The following is a 14,498-nucleotide window of genomic DNA, read 5'->3' on the forward strand; positions in this document are numbered from 1 at the left end:
TGATTATTTGTTGCTAAACTTTTAATAGTTTAGAGGTGAAAATCACGCACACACTTGATTCAAAAGATCGAAACACAACACGAATCCTTTTTAACGTTATTGAATTGAGGGCGCGGTTCTAGAATAATCGTGTTTGCTTTTATTACGTACGTGGATTCATATCATTTGGTATCAGAGCTTTTGGTTAATTGAATTCAAGTAAGTTTATCCTTCGTTCTATTATCAGATCTAATTATCATTTTGTTCCGCTTTCAGATCTGTTTTGTTCTATCATTCTTCGTCGTTTGTGAATCTGTGATACACGAAATTTTGTGGCTTATTTATTTTTCTTTGAATTTTCGGAATTTTTAGAGTAAAAAAAAAAAAAGAGTACCAAAAATCCAAAATTCACCATTTATTCTTTTTTTTTTTTTGTATTTTGTTCAACTTTTTTTTGTGATTCATATACAAGTGTCTCACACAGTAAAAAAAAAATTTATTTACCTTCAAATTGCTTGTCTACGCAGTCTAAGAGAGTCGATCACAATTGTTCACAAGTTGAACTTGATTGTTTGATATTCAAATACAAAGTTTGAACGCACTTTCAAGAGAAACATCAAATTCGAGTGGAAACATTTGAGTGTGAGTGTTGGTTCTTTGGAGTGACTAGTGAGTATTTGTTGTGAGCAAAAAAATATGAGGGGAGAGACGAGTGATTTTCTTTGGAGTGACCAGGAGAATTTTGGGTGAGGCATATTTTGATTTCTACTAACGTTTTTCTTGCAGGTATAAATCTGAAATTTAAATGGAGAGGGAGGTAGGAGACAGTTCTAACCAAGGGTTATCTAAGGTCCAAATGGAGGCATTGTTTGGGCATTTCTCTAGGATGATGAGGGTGGAGTTGGAGCCGTTACACGAGAGGATGAAGAAGGCTTGAAGTTAGTACTAGTGGAGCTAAATCTAAGCCTAAGGATTTCGGTAGAGGAGAAGAAGATGAAGAGTATGATTTAGGAGGAGAAGAGGAGAGCCAAAGTGAGAATTGGGGTAGGAATGGAAGAGGTAGAGGATTTGGTAGATGAAGGAGGGAAGCCACACGGGGTAGATACAATGACGGGAATAGAGAGGATGGTAATATGGGTAGTATTAAGATGAAGATTCCTTCGTTCCACGGGAAATCTGAACCCGAGGCATACTTAGAATGGGAAAAGAGGGTAGAGTTCGTGTTTGAATGTCACCACTACTCCGAACAAAAGAAGGTTAGGTTGGCGGTGGTCGAATTTCTAGACTGTGCTCTGATTTGGTGGGATCAATTAGTGACCACTAGGAGGAGGTATAATGAGAGACTCATTGAATCTTGGGATGAGATGAAGAGGGTCATGAGGAAGAGGTTAGTGCCCAACCACTACTATAGGGAGATGTTTAAGAGGCTACAAACTTTGAGGCAAGGAGTGAAGAGTGTTGAGACTATAAGGAGATGGAAGTAGTCATGATTAGGGCCAATATTGAGGAAGATAATGAGGCGACCATGGCATGTTTTCTTTGTGGTTTGAACAGGGTAATCCAAGATCAAGTTGAGCTTCGGCACTACTTGGATCTAGACGAGATGGTGGAAATGGCCATAAAAATGGAGCAACAACTCAAAAGCCGTGGAATTGGCCGCACCAATCCAACTGGGGGTTCATCATCTTCATGGCGATCAAATGTGGTGAACATGAGGAGAACAAGGCGGTGACCAAGCCCAAATTTGAGACCAAACAATAGGCGCCTAAACAAGGAGTGCAAGGTAAATCTGAAACGCCTTCTAATCGATCTAGAGATGTTAAATGTTTTAGGTGTCAAGGGTTAGGTCATATTTCTAGTGATTGTCCTAATAAGAGGGTATGATTCTAAATGACTATGGTGAGTATGAGTCTCATAGTGAGGGTGATGAAGATGAGATGCCTGCGTTAGAGGATCCTGATGAGGGATATGAGGCGGTTGTAGGTGAAGCACTAGTAACTAGGCTTATCATGAGTGCCCAAGTCAAGGAGGAGGAGACTAACCAAAGGGAGAACTTGTTCCATACTAGGTGTTTTGTAAACCAAAAAGTTTGCAATCTAATCATATATGGGGGGAGTTGTACTAATGTGGCTAGTGTTGAAATGGTGGAGAAATTGGGGTTACCTACATTGAAGCACCCTCAACCATATAGGCTTCAATGGTTGAATGATTGTGCGGAAGTGAAGGTTAACAAACACAAGTGCTAGTGCCTTTTTCTATTGGGAAATATGTGGATGAGGTCTTGTGTGATGTGGTACCGATGCAGGCTTTTCATCTCTTGTTGGGTAGACCGTGGCAATATGATAGGCGAGTGACACATGATGGGTACAAGAATAGGTATTCATTTGTATTGAAGAAGGAATCCATTGTATTACTTCCTTTGTCCCCAAAGCAAGTGTTGGAGGACCATTTGAAAAAAAAAAGAGAGAGAAGAGGCCGAAAAAAGAGTGAACTAAAAAGTGAGATGGCCTTTGAAAATAAAAATGAAATGGCTTAAAAAAAGAGTGGTCAAAAGAGTGAGACAGCCTTACAAAAGAAAAATGAGAGGAAAGAAATTGAGAGGAAAGAGGACAAAAAGAAATCATATATGGCCCAAAAAGATGAGTTGAAACAATTGATGCACACACATGAACCACTTGTGTTGATTGTTTATAAGGAGATCCTCCTTAACACAAGTGATATAGTCGGGTCCCTTCCGAGCATTGTTGTTTCACTTTTGCCGGAATTTGAAGATGTATTTCCGGAGGAGTTACCTCAAGGCTTACCACCATTGAGGGGAATCGAGCACCAAATCGATTTCAAGCCTGGGAGTGCATTGCCAAATTGTCCCGCCTATAGGAGCAATCCGGATGAGACTAAGGAGATTCAACGGCAGGTAAGTGAGTTGTTAGATAAGGGTTTTGTGCGTGAGTCCATGTCCCCTTGTGCTGTGCCTGTTTTATTAGTTCCTAAGAAAGGTCATGGCGAATGTGTGTGGACTGTAGAGCAATCAATAACATAACCATTAAGTATAGGCATCCCATACCTAGACTAGATGATATGTTAGATGAATTGCATGGTGCTTGTATCTTTAGCAAAATTGATTTGAAGAGAGGCTATCATCAAATTAGGATGAGGGAAGGTAATAAGTGGAAAACTGCTTTTAAAACCAAGTATGAGTTATATGAGTGGATGGTAATGCCATTTGGCCTAACTAACGCTCCTAGCACCTTTATGAGGTTAATGAATCATGTCTTGCATGCACACATAGGAAAATTTGTTGTGGTTTACTTTGATGACATCCTTGTGTATAGTAAGAATCTAGAAGAGCATGTTAATCACTTGAGACTTGTACTAATCACACTAAGGGCTGAAAATTTGTATGCTAACTTATAGAAATGTGATTTTTGTACAAGCAAACTTGTCTTCCTTGGTTTTGTGGTAAGCTCACCGGGTATACAAGTGGATGAAGACAAGGGAAGTGCCATTCGAGATTGGCCGACGCCTACTACTGTTGGTCAAGTTCGGAGTTTTCATAGTCTTGCAAGCTTCTATAGGAGGTTTGTAAAATATTTTAGCACACTGGCAGCACCAATGACGGAGGTGATTAAGAAGAACGTTCCATTCCATTGGGGCGAGGAGCAAGAGAAGTCTTTTAATATTATTAAACAAAAGTTAATTAATGCTCCTTTACTTATTTTACCTGATTTTGCTAATACCTTTGAAATTGAATGTGATGCTTCAGGTGTAGGTATTGGTAAAGTGTTGATGCAAGGAGGGTGGCCGGTGACATACTTCAGTGAGAAGCTTAATGGAGCAGCGCTGAACTATCCAACATATGACAAGGAGCTCTATGCGCTTGTGAGGACTCTTGAAACGTGGCAACACTACTTGAGGCCTAAGGAGTTTGTGATTCATACGGATCATGAGTCTCTAAAGCACTTTAAGGGACAACAAAAGCTGAACAAGCGGCATGCTAAGTGGGTGGCATGCATTGAAACGTTCCCATACATCATCAAGTACAAACAAGGTAAGGAAAACAGAGTGGCCGACGCACTATCCCGGAGGTACGTACTAATCTCTACCTTGGAAGCAAAAATTTTGGGATTTGAGCATGTGAAAGAGTTGTATGTGCTGGATGAGGATTTTAAGAGTGTGTTTGAAACTTGTACGCATGGACCACGTGAAAAATTCTATTTGCATCATGGTTTCTTGTTTAGAGAAGATAGGTTGTGCATCCCTAAATCATCCATTCGTGAATTATTTGTTAGGGAGGCACATGGGGGTGGTTTGATGGTACACTTTGGTGTGGCAACAACCTTGAATACTTTGCATGAACATTTTTATTGGCCACATATGAAGCGTGATGTTGAGTGGGTTTGTGATAAGTGCATAACTTGTAGGCAAGATAAGTCGAGGACACAACCACATGGATTGTATACACCACTTCCTGTTCCTAATGAACCTTGTATTGACAATTCTATGGACTTTGTTTTGGGGTTGCCTAGGACTAAGAAGGGGAGGGATTCGATATTTGTTGTTGTTGATAGATTTTCTAAGATGACACATTTTATTGCTTGTCACAAAACTGATGGTGCCTCTCACATTGCGGATTTGTTCTTTAGAGAAGTCGTTAGGTTGCATGGCATGCCTTGGACTATTGTTTCTGATCGTGATGTTAAGTTTTTGAGTTACTTTTGGAAAACGTTGTGGGCTAAACTTGGCACAAAATTGTTGTTTTCTACTACATGTCATTCTCAAACGGATGGACAGACTGAAGTTGTTAATAGAACTTTAGGGACACTTTTGTGTGCTATTATTAAGAAGAACTTAAAGAATTGAGAAGATTGTTTACCATTTGTTGAGTTTGCTGATAATCGTTGTGTGCATACTACTACAAATTATTCGCCATTTGAAATTGTATATGGTTTTAATCATTTAACTTCGTTGGATTTGATGTCTTTACCTGTGAGTGAATGGTTGAACATGGACGGCAAAAAAAAGGCTGAATTTGTTAGGGGGTTGCATGAAAAGGTCAAGGCCAACATTGAGAAGAGAAATGAGCAATATGCCAAGCAAGCCAACAAAGGGAAGAAGAAGGTGATCTATGAGAAAGGTGATTGGGTGTGGCTCCACTTACGGAAGGAAAGGTTCCCCGAGAAGTGTCGTTCAAAGCTACTACCTAGGGGCGATGGACCGTTTCAAATACTAGAAAGGATCAATGACAACGTCTACAAACTCGATCTACCAGGTGAGTACAATGTGAGTTCCACTTTCCATATTAGTGATTTGTCATTGTTTGATGTAGGTGATGAACAAGATTTGAGGACAAATCCTTTTCAAGAAGGGGAGGATGATGCAAACACGGGTGATCGAGCGCCAAGGAAAGCATGGGATCCTTTGGAGTTGCCGGAGGGACCGATCACGAGAGGACGATTGAAGAAGTTTAAGGAGGCACTGCAGGGAGTCATGAGCAATCAAGGAGGGCTTACGTGCAAGGAGCGAAGTGCCGAAGGGTGCGTGATACATGGGAGTGAGTTCAGGAACCAAAAGAACGTTATTCAAGCAGTCTAGAGCCTACACGGACTAGAGCACGGACGTGTACATGGGGTCCGTGTCTATTACAGCCGAGAATGAAGAAATCCAGAGTGTACACGGACCCCAGCATGGACCTGTACACGAGGTCCGTGTACCTCACAGTGCCTACACGGACCTAGCTCCGGACGTCTACACAGGGTCCGTGTACTTTGCGGTTTTGCGAGATTTTATTCCTTCGTTAGAGTTTTATTTTTTTGGGAGACTAGATATTGTTATCTTTTCTATATTAAAAGATGATATGGACAAAAATCAACACATTATACACATTATTATTTATTGAATATCAAACTTTGAGATTTTTCACTCAACTTTCAAGGCTTTTGCTTTGTAATCAAAAATCAAACTTATCAAAGTTTTTATCTTTGTGGCGTTTGTCGATCGTTCTTACGTGGATTGTCAAGGGCGTGTTCTTTGAAGGTTCGTTATAGTGTCGATTGTTTTCTTTGTGATTATTTGTTGCTAAAATTTTCATAGTTTAGAAGTGAAAATCACGCACACACTTGATTCAAAAGATCGAGACACAACACGAATCCCTTTTAACATTATCGAATTGAGGGCGCAGTTCTAGAATAATCGTGTTTGCTTTTCTTACCTACGTGGATTCATATCATGGCCGAAATTTTCTACACTTTTTCTCTTCTTTTTGGTTGAAGAAAATATACTCTTCTCAAAGAAAAATGCCATACATTTTCTAGTGCAAGTGTAAGGTGGATATTCCTAGTTAGTGGTGGGCTTGATTTTGAAGGAAGGACTCAAGAACAAGGAGAGCTTGTAGATTTGTCTTGCCTTTGAAGAGCCAATGTAACGACCCATTACAGGCCCAGTGGACCTCCCATACGGCCCACTGCCCCAATCGACCCAAGGCTATCCCGATCTTGGGCTCTGCTCTATGGGCCTTGGCCCATCTATGGAACTCTTCCCTCACGGGCTTTGCATAGGCGTCGTATGGGTTACTCATAGAACTCTCCAGCCCATATACTGGAGTTTGTGCCTCCCCAGGATCGAACCTAAGACCACATGGATATATAGGTACTTAGCACAATCCTGGTACCAATTGAGCTAGTAATAAAAGGCGCCTTTTATTGTAACGATCCAAGGCTATCCCGGTCTTGGGCTCTTATCTCTGGGCGCTATGGCTCTGGACTCTTTCCCTCACGGGCTTTCCATAGGCATCGTCACTCATAAGCTACTCCAGCCCATGCACTGGAGTTTGTACCTCTCCAGGATCGAACCTAAGACCACATGGATATATAGGTACTCAGCACAATCCTGGTACCAATTGAGCTAGTAGCTCAATTGGTACCAGACTTGTGCTGAGTATCTATATATCCATGTGATCTCAGGTTCGAGTCTGGGAAGGCACAGACTCCAATGCATGGGCTGGAGAGTTCTATGAGTAACCCATACGACGCCTATGGAAAGCCCGTGAGGGCAGAGTTCCATAGATGGGCCAAGGCCCATAGAACAGAGCCCAAGATCGGGATAGCCTTGGGTCGATTGGGGCAGTGGGCCGTATGGGCGGTCCACTGGGCCTGTAGTGGGTCGTTACAGCCAAGTTGTTTACAACTTTGTTGGAGCCATTACATCAATCTTTGTGATTGATAGGTAACATTTTAAACACCCTTTGAATGTCATAGTCGTGGTTTTGTATTTGCTACACATAATAGGCTTAGGGTGCTCGGTTTTCTTGTTCTTGATGAAACAAAAATTTTAAACTTCCGTTGCGCAACCGGGTGCCTTAATCGATCCCCTTTCAAGTGGTATCAATAGCTATGGATACTATTTTGTGTAGCTTATACATGATATTATATTGAGATCAATTTCTAACCGCATGAGATAATTTTGCAACAAAAATCGAGCCCGAACCCCCCCATTCGAAAACAAAATAAAAATAAAAATTTTGGCATGTTGGCCGGAATCCGGCGACGGCAATGGCGACTAGGGTTTTCAAAAGGTGTTTTGAAATATCAAAGTGTCATGGGCCTTGAGTTGTTGGGCCATTTATTTGGCTAACATATTTGTGAAATTTAAATGGGCCAAAATGTTTTTGGTGAAAAATGTGTTTTTGGGCCCTTAAGTTTAAAATTACAAAAGTTGCAAATATTTTCTCATGAAATAAATAATTGAAGTTGGACTTTAATTATTTATAGTAAATTGTGATTTACAAGAAATTGGGTTATAAATAAATTAATTAGAAAGTAGACAAAGGTGTTTGTATACTTTGTTAATTTAGTTTATAATCGTGGCGGTTAGTGATTNCTATTTGCCATGGATATTTATTTGTAAATATTAGTATAGTGGAAGATCAAGATTGGAAGATGGTGGCCTTGATGATTATGAAGATCGAAGACATGTAAATATTGGAAGCTAATGTAATAGTTGCATTTGCATCCCATGCATTTCCCTAGGATTGGACCTAGGCCCGTGTTTAGCTCACACGGGCCATTAGTTTTGGGGCGATTGATCATCCTTGTTTTGTTTACTGTTTATAATATATGCATGATATGTTATAAATAATGAGTATGTGCGTTATTATTATGATAATAACAAAGTTGCATGAATCCGGCAAACATACGATCAAACATGGCGAGCTTTTAAAATAAAATTAATGATGAGACCTTTCAAAATTAAAAACCCTCATTTTGAATAAGATTCAAAATTAATATCAAGCCCGAAAAGGAGAATTATAAAGTTGTTTATAATTTCCATGTCTTCCATCGACAATGGGTGCATGATGAACGCTACTCGTGTGGAAAGCTGTGACATCCATTGACATGGTGATGTGAACTACGTGGAACTCCCATGATTTCGGCTCATATTATTGAGGGAACTCATGGCGACCATCCATTAAGGTTCGACATCGATGGGTAAGGCTTGACACGTAAAGATGAACGACGTCATATTATTGGGTCCTAATCAAACGTGAGACAAAAGTTTACGTTAAGGGTTGCATTGTGATGCAATTGGAAACTACCTTTTAGGAATTATGATTGGCTGATATTATTCGAGATCATAATTCGCTAATTGGTCCTTACGTACCTACTGAGGAAAGGAGTTTCCCGTTTTCGCTAGAGGGTAGTAAAAGATGTCAAAACAGTGAGAGCGAAAATTTATAAAGTAAAAGTTCATACTTTATATCTTACTAAATATTTTAAAATAGTCATTAACATTTATTTGTTTTACTTTTCAGTACAAATTTTTGACAATGTCTTCGATTCGCAATCCGCTATCTGCAATACTCGAAAAGCACGTATTAACCAGACCTAATTACCTCACTTAGCTAAGAAACTTGAAAATCGTCTTAAACTCGGAAAAGATTGCATATACACTGATTGAGTCGCCCCCTGATGAGGCTCCGACTGGCTGCACTCCTGAGGAATTGCAGACCTACAAGGATTGGTGTGACCTTGACTTGAAGGCCAAGTGTTATATGCAGGCTTCTATGAACGATGAGCTGCAGAGGCGTTTTGAGGATGCAAAGAGTGTTGCTGACATTCATTTGCACCTCAAGGAGCTCTTTGGTGAGCAAACACGGTCTCTTAGGCAGGCTACAGTCAAGGAGCTGATCACCTTACGCATGCGAGATGGGGCTTCGGTCCATGAGCATGGCCTAAAGAGGATTGGGCTCGTGGATAAGCGCTTTGGCATGGATTTGATGTTGCCTTCGGAGTTGACCACGGACGTGTGGCTCTTATCGTTGCCTAGCGCGTTTGATCCTTTTGTGGTGAATTTCAATATGAACAAGATGAGCCGAACCTTGAGGAGTTGGTGAACATGCTTGTGACCTTTGAGTCCACCATCAAGAAAGAGAAGCAGGTTCTTTATGTTGGCTCTTCATCTGGTTCGAAGACTGGTCCATCTGGGAAAGGAAAGAAGATTTCTTTCCAACGTCCCAAGGAGAATGTGCCCTTGAAGAGGCAAGCTCAGAGTCCCGTTGTGGCAGCCACACCAGTCAAGGCTGACAAGACTGTTGATATTTGTCATCACTGCAAGAAGCCTGGACATTGGAGGCGTAATTGCAGGGAATATCTTGCCCAGAAAGGTTCTGGAAATGGTATGTTCTATATTGAAGTAAACACNATTTTGAGAGACGTTTTGTTTGTACCGGAGTTGGTGAAAAACATTATTTCCATTTCTATGCTAGATAAAGATGGATATTCTTGTTTATTTAGCAAAGGTGTTTGCAACATTTACAAGAATGAATGTTTAATTGGTACTGGAGAACTTGAAAACGATCTCTACACCTTAAAATTGAAAGATATTCCACTAAACAATGTCCAAGCAATAAAAACAACAAACAAGCGAAAAAAAAATACTCTAAATTCGGCACAATTATGGCATGCTCGATTAGGACATATTTCCCTAAGAAGGATGAACAAGCTAGTAGGAGTAGGCTTGTTTGATATGTCTGATATTAATGCTCTTGCGACTTGTGAATCTTGTCTAAAAGAAAGATGAACAAAATTTCCTTTAAGGGCCATGTGGAGCGAGCCAAAGGGTTATTGGATTTGATCCATACCGATGTGTGCGGTCTGCTTAGCATCACCACTAAGCATGGACATGCCTACTTCATCACCTTTACCGTTGACTTTTCGAGGTATGGGTATTTGTATTTGATGAAATACAAGTCTGAAGCCTTTGAAAGGTTCAAAGAATTCAGAAGTGAAGTAGAGAAACAGTTGGGACGAAGCATCAAGACACTTCGATCGGATCGAGGTGGTGAGGACTTGAGTGCCGAGTTCCAAGAGTATCTTAAGGAGAATGCGATTCTCTCGCAGTGGCCTCCGCCCGCTACACCACAGTTGAATGGTGTTTCGGAGCGTCGTAACCGGACTTGGATGGGCATGGTTTGGTCTATGATGGGGTTCACGGAGTTGCCGCCATCCTTTTGGGGATATGCGCTTGGGACAGCGGCACAGTTGTTGAACAATGTCCATTCAAGGCAGTTGATAAGACATCATATGAGATATGGATGGGTAAGCCACCCTAATATTCTTATCTTAGAATATGGGGATGCTCTGCTTATGTGAAGCAGGTAGTGAGAGATAAATTGGATAGTCGATCCACTTTATGTTACTTTGTGGGTTATTCAAGGAATTCAGTTGGATACTATTTCTATCATCCCCAAGAAACAAAGGTGTTTGTTTCTAGGAATGCAACCTTTTTGTAAAAGGAATTTCTATTGGATAGAAAAGGGAAGAGGATAGAACTCGAAGAGGTTCGAGAGACACCCACAATTGTAGAACCCGCACCCGAAGAGCCAAGAGAGGAGATACAAGCTCCTAGAAGATCCGAGAGAGTCTCGAGACCACCTATGAGGTATGGTTTGTTTCTTGAAGAGGGCCATGATCAACCTATCCATGGATGTGATCCAAGGACCTTCAAGGAAGCGTTATCTGATGCCGATTCATCCAAGTGGCTTGAAGCAATGGAATCTGAGATGAATTCCATGCATTCGAACCAAGTGTGGAACCTTGTAGATCCACCTAAGGGAACTGTTCCCATAGGGTATAAATGGATTTACAAGAGGAAACTTGGGGCGGATGGGAAGGTATTGACCTTCAAAGCGTAATTGGTGGCAAAAAGATATACTCAAAGACAAGGAGTTGACTTTGAGGAAACATTTTCTTCAGTTGCAATGTTCAAGTCCATAAGGATATTGCTAGCCATAGCTGCATGGTATGACTATGAGATATGGCATATGGATGTCAAGACAGCCTTTCTTAATGGGGATGTTAAGGAAGAGATTTACATGTCTCAACCTGAAAGGTTTACATCTGTCGGAAGTGAGCATATGGTATGCAAACTTCAGAGATCTATTTATAATCTAAAGCAGGCATCTAGGATTTGGAACCTCAGATTCGATAGTACAATCAAAGAGTTTTGTTTTGCTAAGAATCCTGAGGAACCCTGTGTGTATAAGAAGGTCAGTGGGAATGCTGTGACATTCCTGGTGCTTTATGTTGATGACATTCTACTCATTGCGAATGATGTAGGAATGTTGCAATCAACTAAAATATGGTTAGCAGGTAAGTTCTCGATGCAGGACTTGGGTGAAGCATCTTTTGTATTAGGAATACCGATCTATAGAGATAGATCAAGAAGATTGCTTGGTCTCACCAGTCCACATAAATTGATACCATCGTGAAGAGGTTCTCGATGGATGAGTCCAAGAGAGGACATCTACCAATGTGTCATGGCGTGTCCCTATCCAAGTCTATGTCTCCCAAGACTGATGGAGAGATAGCGACGATGACAAGCATTCCTTATGCATTTGCGATTGGTAGCATCATGTATGGGATGATATCTACACGTCCTGACGTGGCTTTCGCATTGAGTGTAGTGAGTAGATATCAATCGAACCCTGGTCTTCCACATTGGAAAGCTGTGAAAGACATCTTCAAGTATTTGTGTACCATGTTTCATTGGTAGGGGACATTGTGATGTCCGAACATGCAGATAGGTGCTATTGGTAGAGTGCACTAAACAACCCTCCATAAAGGACTTTCTAAGTGGTTCTCACTTATCGAGTGGAAACGTCCTAGTTTATGGTTGTACACCATTAGTCCTTATGACCTGGGACAACATTGAGACTCTATGTGCTAGCATTACACTTTGACTTGTTTACCGGCTCTCATGGGGTCATCAGGTGGCAAGGTTGGGTGTTTTGGCGAAACATATATGAGTCAATGCATTGTAGTCTGGGATTCACAGCTTACCTTCGTGTATGGATATCTTATGTGATCTCATGTGTATGTAGTTTGAAATCTCTGATCAGAGTATGGTGGTAATTATGAAAGGGTTTCATAGATTACACCATCGATGCAACTACGACATGACACATAGTATCGATTCATTGACAACTCTCGATATACCAATGGTTGTCGAATCGGTCGGGATATCTGAGATGAAGGGACCGTACTGTACGCTAACCATAATTGAATGGTTCTTGTAGGCACTATCATTTGATACCTAGGGAAGCATGTAAGCAATGCTGCTAGGCGTTTAACATGATTAGTTGGGTACTATCAGACTTGAGTTCTGACGTTCTCATAATCAAGGAGTTGATAATTAAGAATGGAGCAATTGGGGTATGCTCGTATAAGGACATGTTTAGTCCGAATCACATGGAGATGTGAACCCACAGCTAGTTGTATCAATGAACCATTGAGGGCCACACAAGTACTAGCTTTCTAGAGCCCGTTGAGAACTAAAATAGTTCAATGTGTTGAACGGCTTATAAAGAAGTTTATAGGCGTAGGGAAAAATAAAAGTATGACTTTTATGAGAGAATGTAACTTTTAATTTGATGAAGTGTTCCTAAATTAAAAGTTGGCCAAACAAGTAATGTATTTGAAATTGTGATTTTCATAAACATTATTATGGACTAAATTAAATTAATTCCAAGTGTTGAATTAATTAAACACTAGTGGACCTAGTAGAGTCCAAATAATTAAATTAATTCAAGTGTTGGATTAATTAAATTACATTGGGCCTTGTAGAGCCCAATTAGAAATAATTATTAAACTAGCGGGCTTGAGTAAAATCTACTAAAATTTAAATGGTCTCAAATGTGTTTGAGATATTTAAATAAAAGTCCATGGGCTTTGTAATTGTTAAAAACCCAAATAGATTGCATGCATGGGAGATGAAAGGGTGGGAGACAACTTTTTGTATAACCAAGGCATGGCATGCACATGCTTAACTCAACTTTTTCAAGGACCAAGAAAAGTCTTCCAACCTCATTCTCTACACCTAGATGGCCGAAATTTTCTACACTTTTTCTCTCAATTTTTCTCTTCATTTTGGTTGAAGAAAATATACTCTTCTCAAAGAAAAATGCCATACATTTTCTAGTGCAAGTGTAAGGTGGATCTTCCTAGTTAGTGGTGGGCTTGATTTTGAAGGAAGGACTCAAGAACAAGGAGAGCTTGTAGATTTGTCTTGCCTTTGAAGAGCCAAGTTGTTTACAACTTGGTTGGAGCCATTACATCAATCTTTGAGATTGATAGATAACATGTTAAACACCCTATGAATGTCATAGTTGTGGTTTTGTATTTGCTACACGTAATAGGCTTAGGGTGCTCGGTTTTCTTGTTCTTGATGAAACAAAAATTTTAAACTTCCGTTGCGCAACCGGGTGCCTTAATCGATCTCTTTTCAGTATGAGCTTTAAGAAGTACCTCTTTTCGAATGTCATCACCCATAGGAACACATATCCTGCCTCGAAAGGTCAGTAACCCGTCATGATTCGACCCAAACACAGAAACTTCTGTCAGATCACTTTTCCCCTTCAACTCTAATAACTGAGCATCCAGCTGTTGTTCCTTCAAAATTCGATCAAATAAAGTTGAGTGAAGAACTAGAGCAGACAATCGAGCAACTGTACCTGAAGATACCAAATTGATCTCATTTCTTTGCAAATCAAGCAGCAAAGGTTTAGAAATCATGGACCCAATAATGAACTCGATTTGCGACTCAAAGCATCATCAACCACATTAGCTTTACCAGGATGATAGCTAATGGTGCAATCATAATCTTTTACCAATTCCAACCATCTCCGCTGCCGCATATTCAGATCCTTCTGCGAAAACAAATAAATCAAACTTTTGTGATATGTAAATATTTCACATTTCTCACCATAAAGGTAGTGCCGCCAAATCTTTAAACAAAAACTACAGACGCCAACTCCAAATCATGAGTGGGATAGTTCTTCTCGTATTCCTTCAACTGACGAGAAGCATATGCTATCACTTTCCCACGCTGCATCAATACAGCACCTAACCCTTGCTTAGAAGCATCTTTATATACAACAAAATCTTCAGTACCACAAGGAAGTACCAAAACAGGGGCAGAAGTTAACTTATCTTTCAATGTTTGAAATGCTTGCTGGCACTCAATGG

Source organism: Primulina huaijiensis, chromosome 17, assembly GCF_012295235.1.
Source record: "Primulina huaijiensis isolate GDHJ02 chromosome 17, ASM1229523v2, whole genome shotgun sequence".
In the NCBI taxonomy this organism is placed as follows: Eukaryota; Viridiplantae; Streptophyta; class Magnoliopsida; order Lamiales; family Gesneriaceae; genus Primulina; species Primulina huaijiensis.